This window comes from Penaeus monodon, unplaced genomic scaffold (assembly GCF_015228065.2).
Source record: "Penaeus monodon isolate SGIC_2016 unplaced genomic scaffold, NSTDA_Pmon_1 PmonScaffold_8767, whole genome shotgun sequence".
Lineage (NCBI taxonomy): Eukaryota > Metazoa > Arthropoda > Malacostraca > Decapoda > Penaeidae > Penaeus > Penaeus monodon.
Window position 1 is genome coordinate 1 of NW_023664067.1, and position 7,500 is coordinate 7,500.

Here is a 7,500-nt window from a genome sequence, read left to right on the forward strand (position 1 = left end):
AATAATAGGCTTATCCATATGATGGCTCAACAAGACCTAGTCACCAAGATTTGATTACTAGGCTATCTGATCTCACCTATTAAGCTATTCCTATCCTGGTAATAATGTATTTTCTATTCTATACAAATTGCTAATAGAGTTACTAATAATAATGTCAGTAATAATAATAATAGTATTAGTTAGAAAAATTGTCACAAACTAAAGGAATGGGGTAAATAAATATGCTTTCTAATCAATTCTTGTTGATGAAGCACGTGTGAATGGTTAACAGTTAAACACAATAAATGTGCTAGACATCAAAAGCACTTTGAAGCCATATTTGTGAAAACAAAGTGATAAAAACTAAAGTGATGGTGGATGTACCCAGTGCCAATAGTTATCATTGAAATTACAAATACTAATATCAAAGCACTAATACCTTAGAGCAGGATGTTAAAAAATGTTAAAGTAGAGGCTTTCCACTCTAAGTCCAAGATAATACTGAATGTTCAATGCAGTCTATCAATTTTCTTTTTGAAGAGAAATAGAGATGACTTAAAATAGAGGATAATTGGCAGTGATCACTAACTAACAATAACCACTGACCAAAATTTTTGCTGCAGCTAATAAAATATTATGATTGTATGTAATATATGACAACTGTTGCCAATAAGTGCTGAGATGATTGGCATGCATTAACTGGGTGGTTATTCTGAGACATTTACATCCCTTCTTGATATGGTCTATTTACAGTTATATATATTGCAAAACTTGGGGTAAATTTAGCATGTACAAATGGAGTTTACTGCCTATTGTGCTATTTGGTCTCATTTAGATTATTTTCTCCAAAAAGGAATAATGAATACACTGTATTCATGGACTCCATATTATCCCTCACAATGCAATCCATGTTTATCCTGTTTTAATATCCTCTTCAAAGTTCCAACTTCAAAATTAAGATTTAACAGTTAAAAAGAAATGGTCTGTCATATACTGTGAAAATAGAATGTGAATATAATGATATCAATAAAAGCACTGTATATCATGACCTACATGATCAAATACAGCCCAGTAGGCATTGCTCATCACTGGGCTAAGTAGGTAGGCAAAATTGTATTGTTGTCCATGCAATGTCTTGCCAAGTCAAAGCCAGGTAAATGATCAATAGTTAAAACAAATAAATGTGATAGACATATAAGGTCATATAGTACTACAATGAAGTGTTGTGGCAAAAACGGTAAAGAGTTAATGTGTTAGATGTCATAATATAATAGTGAAAAGAATAAAAAGAAGCAAATGGGCAAGGTGGAGTTTAGTAAAAGGGAGTAGGGGTTAAGAGTGTAAGGCAATGGGATTAAAAGGAGAGCATCAATGCATCTGAGGAAGAAAGAGGGATACTGTAAGAGGAACAGAGCAAACGAGCCACTATGAAGCAATCAGTGGGTAATAAGAGTAGAAATGGGTGTCACAGAAGTGGGGGGGAGAACCCAGGGAATGAGACAGGAACAGTGAAGGTGAAGTATGAGGAATACATCAGGAGGGAAGGATGAAGAAGTCACATGAGCATCAGGAAGGGGGGGGAAGGTGCAGACTGATAAAGTAAAGGATGGGGTATCTTGGGAGATAATGGGAGGAAGAGGGTAAGGGGAATAAAAGGAGAAGGATGTATTGTACTTTGAATGTAGAGGGAATGGGAGTAGAAAGATTGGAGAGTGGATGAAGGAGAGGCACTTTCTCTTGGGTCATGTTTAGGAAGTTCTGGATGTCCTCGCAAGTTTCGGGGGAGGGGTTAGGTGGAGAGGTCTGAGATATGAAGACTTTCTTAAGAGGAAAGGAGAGACAGTTTTCCCAAAGGGAGCAGAGGAGAGGTGGGTGTTGAAGAAAATGTGGTAGAAGATGGGGTGGAATGTTTAGCTCGCCTGGTGAACGGGTTTAAAGTGAGGGGGGAGGGGGGTAGGAAAACAGGAAAGTGGTAGATATCAGAGTATATGGATTTAGAATGACTGAAGAATTTGACAGGGAGAGAAGGGGATAGAAAATGAAGAAAAACTGCAGGAGGAAACAGCTGTTGGAAGAGATGTATTCTGAAGATTGAGTAATGACCTGGGTGATTTTTTGGAATGGACCAAATTGATAGCAAAGGAGTAGTAGTAGCTGTGATAGGGCCATGTCAAAGAAGAGGTAGGGGTTGGGAAAACCAGAGATTTTTAATTTTCGATGGGCTAGTTGATGCAGGGGTAAGCCTCAATGCTACTAATAAGAGTACAAAATCTTCATTAATGGCCATGGTGAGCCTGAAATTATGTATGGTCCCAATGAGGGTATGGGCTAGTGTTTAAGTACCCCTGGCGCCGAGGCTGTTCATGACTGATGCAAAGTCAGTTAGTAATTTTCTTTTTTCCCTTTGCACAGACTCTGTATCATCTCTCTAAGTGGGCCCATACTTCAGTGCAATAATAACCCGCAACAAGTAACACTGTTATTTGTGTCATTTTAATATTTCTTGTAATACTCAATTTTCTGTAAAACAAACTGTGCCACAGCAGCCACAAAAGGATCCCGTGAATTGAAATAGCATCTCCTGGAAAGTATTCTTTAGTCATGGCTCATGGGACAGTACATTCCACACTCACTTATTGATGGAATAAACACACACACACACACACACACAAAAAAAAAAAAAAAAAAAAAACTTTCTTAAAGCCAAATGAATCTAATCATCCTCCATGATGAGTCATTCCTATCACCCCAAAGCCTTCGGCCAAAATACTCACGATGGAAATTTTCATGTCACATCCCACAAGCCAAAATTTTCCCCCCTGACAGCATGTTTATGTCAACTGCACCGTGAGCCAATTTATCTTTTTTTCATGATGTGAGGGGCAAATCTTCGGTCATAATGGTTAACAGACTCCGATAAGATTCCTGGGTGATTTACACCCAGTGCAAAAAAAAATACAGTAAGTAAAATTTATTTGTGTTTTATTCTCATATTCAACTTCAAAAACACATTCTATGCTGCCGTTAAGATGGGTAGGAGCCCTTTCCACTCCAGCAAAGGGTTACAGTATATCCTTGGAGCTGGCTTCCCCCCACAGAGCACCTTTCAAAAGGACCCATAATACCTTTGTATACTCATAGCAAGAAAATCCCCGTCACTCAACACTCAGTAACAAGAACCCACGAGTCACTCCACCACCCTGCCCCTCATCAAAAAAATTTCCACAATGAGACTTTCCCATCCCCCTGCCCCTCCAGCCAATTCATTTATGATCAGACATTTCCCCCTCACCTAGATGGGGGGATTTACATACCTCCAAATAATGACTGGATCGAAAGGAGAATCGATCGCACATCATAAGACGCAGACCACTTCTCTTTTAAGATGTCTAGACAGAGTTACCATGGGGGTCGACATTTGGATGGAAGCATGAGGGGACGAACTTGGGCGTTGGCGCGCTGTATGGATAACTGCTAGGGGGAAATTCTAGAGAGAGTTTGTAGGAGAGTCCCTCATATACCTGAAATAAGCATAAAGATTGAGTAAAAATGGTTTAAATTGTGTACCATATCTGCTATATTGAAAGAGGTATATTGTAAATCTGAACAAATACAAAAACTTAATGAAAATCCTTTGGGACATATCTAAACTATAAAACAATAAGAAATCTGAAGAAAATAAAATATTGCAATTTACTAAAACAGTACTGTTTTTAAATTTAGTTTTGTTTATATACAAGCTAAGTCTGCAAGTACACAAATTTCATAAAATAATTAATAAATATTAAAGCTTTTACAAGGTCTCACTGAAAATTCCTACCGTGGATGCTGGACCAGTGATTGTGCCGATCCATTTAAAGAGTTTGGGTCCCCTTCCGGGAAAGCCGAGATGCCTTTGTTTGCTGACATCATCAAAGTCATGAGCTCATGTTGAAGTTGGGGAGGAGAAGAAAGCTTTAGTTTTACATTTTCATATGAAAAACAGACTACAAGTAAAGAAAATTCAGTAGTAAAAAAGAGCAATTCTCTTGATCTTTTTAATAATCAATTTATATACTCCAAGAGACAGCCATTCTGGACACTCTATCAAATGAAGTTTTTAACCCATTGCTGATAGGCATGGCATGTACATACATACCTACCCACTGTGAGTTTACTTTATTCATTAATTTTACACATAGGTGGCTCACCTGTACTAAGTCATCAATGAGCCAATTACGAGTACTACCTATCTCCCCCGTTCAACCCTTTCCTTGATTTATGAAAATATTTTGTTATATTATTAATGTTATAACATTATAGTAATTATAAAATTTATAATAGAAATAACACCATCAATTACTCATAGCATATATAAAAATATTTTTTTTTCTGCCCAAATTTTAAACAAAGGAGAAATTAGGTAAGGTCACAAGGTCTACTAAAAAACCGCTTTGTGGCTAAGCACTAGCAGAGCATCTATGTGCAGACATTTCACAAAAAAATAAAATAATAAAAATGAGCACAGTATTTTCCCTGGCGGAAAGTGGTTAACAATAACTGTTGCAAAATTTCTTTATCTTATTCTTTTACCCTCAAAAAGAATAGGTAAAGAGAAAAAAAAATTATTAGAATATAAAAATAAAAATTATTTTAGCTGAAACCATGAAGCTGTTTTTCACAAACATGGATATTCCACTAAATATTCATTACCCTGAAGGAAAAATAATAATTCTTAAAGAATGTAATAGCCCTGCCACACCTTTTATTCTGTACTAGTGGTTCCCAACCTTTTCTATTGAGTGGCCCCCAACCAATGTATGATATTCTCCACCCCGTTCAGTGTCATCTTTCCAGATTCTGTCAAAATTTTCAAAATGCTCCAAGGCCCCCAGGTTGGGAAAACCCCCACGCTATACAAAAAGCAATGATTTAATAAGAATATTGCTATATTTTGAAGCTGTAACTGCACTTTCTTTATTCACACCAAGGTGATGATAGCATCCCATGAACCTTTTTTTCTTTGTTGTACTTTTTACCTTGTAATTAAACAAGAAAATGAGGTGGTCTTTACAACCCAGAAGAGTGACTCTTCATTGTCGGAGATGATGTTCTGTGAATCCACTCAAAGCAAAATCTAATTTTTATACCACTTAAAAACTTTATGCAGTGACAAATATCAGGACAACATTTAGCTATATATTGAACATAAAGACATGAGAAAGGCAATGGCGACACAAGACACTTTCAATAATGTTCTATTGCAGTTAGCATGTTACGATATTATGATACATTTGAAGACATTCTTTTCTGGGTAAAAAAAGTAGGCAGATGATAAGGAAAGCCAATCACACAAAGTTAAGAGAGAAACATGTACAACAAGAAAGTTGTCATCAAAAGATATACTTTCCTCTTATGCATATTACTTACATGTCACTTATTAGTAAAACAACTCTTACCTACAATACAAATTAAATAAATCCATCCATTGACTGTCAAACCACCTCTTAGTTGCTTTGAAACAATATAACTAGATTTCAATACTGCTGTACACAGAGTATAAAGTGTATAGTATCAATCATTAAAAAAATATATATACTGCAATAATTTAGTACGAGTATAACCTAGTGCCAAACTCTGGAAAAAAATGTCCACCCCTCTTTACAATATTTTTTCTTACAACCTCTCCATTTTCCCCCTCACATTATTCTGTCTCATAAGGGGGCCATATAATGACAAGAAACACTTTCCTAATCTTTTTTTACCAAGTTCAGTCTCATTTCCCACTCTAACCAACCTACCTTCCTACACACACACACACACACCACACAAAGCTTTGAATTTGTTCACCCTTTATGGACTGAGAAACCAAACTGAGATTCCCTCAGTTTAGTATACCTATACAAACCTATCTTCTCCCATATTAATCATATTATGACTAATTTGCTATGACTTATTATTAAACTGGATCACATGCAGAAGACTTAAAACTTTAATTTTGTCAGTCATTTGTAATAACTGAGATTACCATACCTACAGGGAAAATTAAGATATCTAGATGATTACACAGTATATACATAGAGTAAACTGTCTAAAATACACATATTCATACAAAGTTTTATTTCTGGAAATGGAAAAAAATTATAGATAACAGTGAACATCAAAATACCCACAGTAATATGCCAATTGGAACCATCTGGGCATGGTACTTTATTATATACAAAAGAAAAGTGGTGCCTTTGCTGAAAGAAAGAAACAAAAAAGAAAAAAAGAGGCCAGACACTTTGCACTTGGAACGAAAGCAACCTGCCAGGACTATTCATCTAAAATCCTTCAGGCCTTAAATGATAAATTTCATTGCTGGGCAAAAGTATAAATAATACACTAAAGTTTCACTAAATTCTTAATTCGCGATGAAGACATGGACTACACAGTAAATCAAACAAGTCTTCCACATCTGTTCTGCCCATATTCTGTACAATCATACTACATATAAACCTTAGCTGTGAAAAATTTAATATTAAGACCATAGAGAAAATTCTACTAATGGTTTTCAATTAATTTTCCTCTTCTAAATCATATTTTTCATGATGGTACTTTCTCCTCTACCTCAGGTATTTATTCACTCTAAGGTTAAATTAAGATTTAATTTGAAGGAAATACACTAGGGAGGTCTACAGTCTTCCACAAGTGCAGGTGACAGTAGCTTCTTGATCAACGCCATGGGATGAAGTGCTCAGATTATGGCATTGTTTGCTTTGTAGCTTTGCCGACTTTCATATGCGACCATGGACAGACTACCTTTACTTTGAATACATTGTATTCTTTTATGGCTATTAATTGGTATATCTTTGTAAGACACCTGCTGTAGTTTTCAAAAGGGAATATTTTTTGCCACTCACAAGATGTCATTTCTCCAAACCCACTCAAACCAATGAGAGTTGTATTGTCAAGCAATTGCTGCATCCTCCACACTTTCTGCTCCAGCAAAGGCAACAAAACAGCACTAAATATATTTTGGCAAGACACCCTGAACTGGTTCCCGATTTGATCATAAATCATCACAAGAGATATGCAAAATTTATTTTGATATGTGACAGAGATTTGTTAGCCTTAGCTGGAGACTACAGGTGCAGAGGCTGTGTCACTAAATGCGAAGCCATTTGCTTATATAATAATAATAATAAATGTCCAACTAACTCATAATTGCTTTCAAAAGATAAAATTTTGGTTTATCTTAAAGGTATGGATACACTGAGCCTGGGCAAACTGATGATGATATTGTAGAGGACAAATATTTGCAGTCGTCAGCCCAAGACATAATCTACAGACGGGAACCATAATGCTACAGATCAAGGAAACAGATTGCAGAAAGCACCATCCACAGACTAAGTTCCCTCAGTGCTCCTGAGTTTCAGCTCTATATTGCTATGCATAGTTATGTGAAGGCAATGTTTGCCGAGGGGGCGTTGAGGGGTTATACACCAAAAGGGAATACCCAGTCACGGCAACTCGGAATAATTTTTGCGACGTGGAGTTGGG

At 36.3% G+C, this 7,500-nt stretch overlaps 1 pseudogene; it reads right to left on the reverse strand.

The window, feature by feature from the left end:
- Positions 1-2,149: 2,149 nt before the first annotated feature.
- LOC119571939 overlaps positions 2,150-7,500 on the reverse strand; it is a 6,263-nt pseudogene continuing 912 nt past the window's right edge.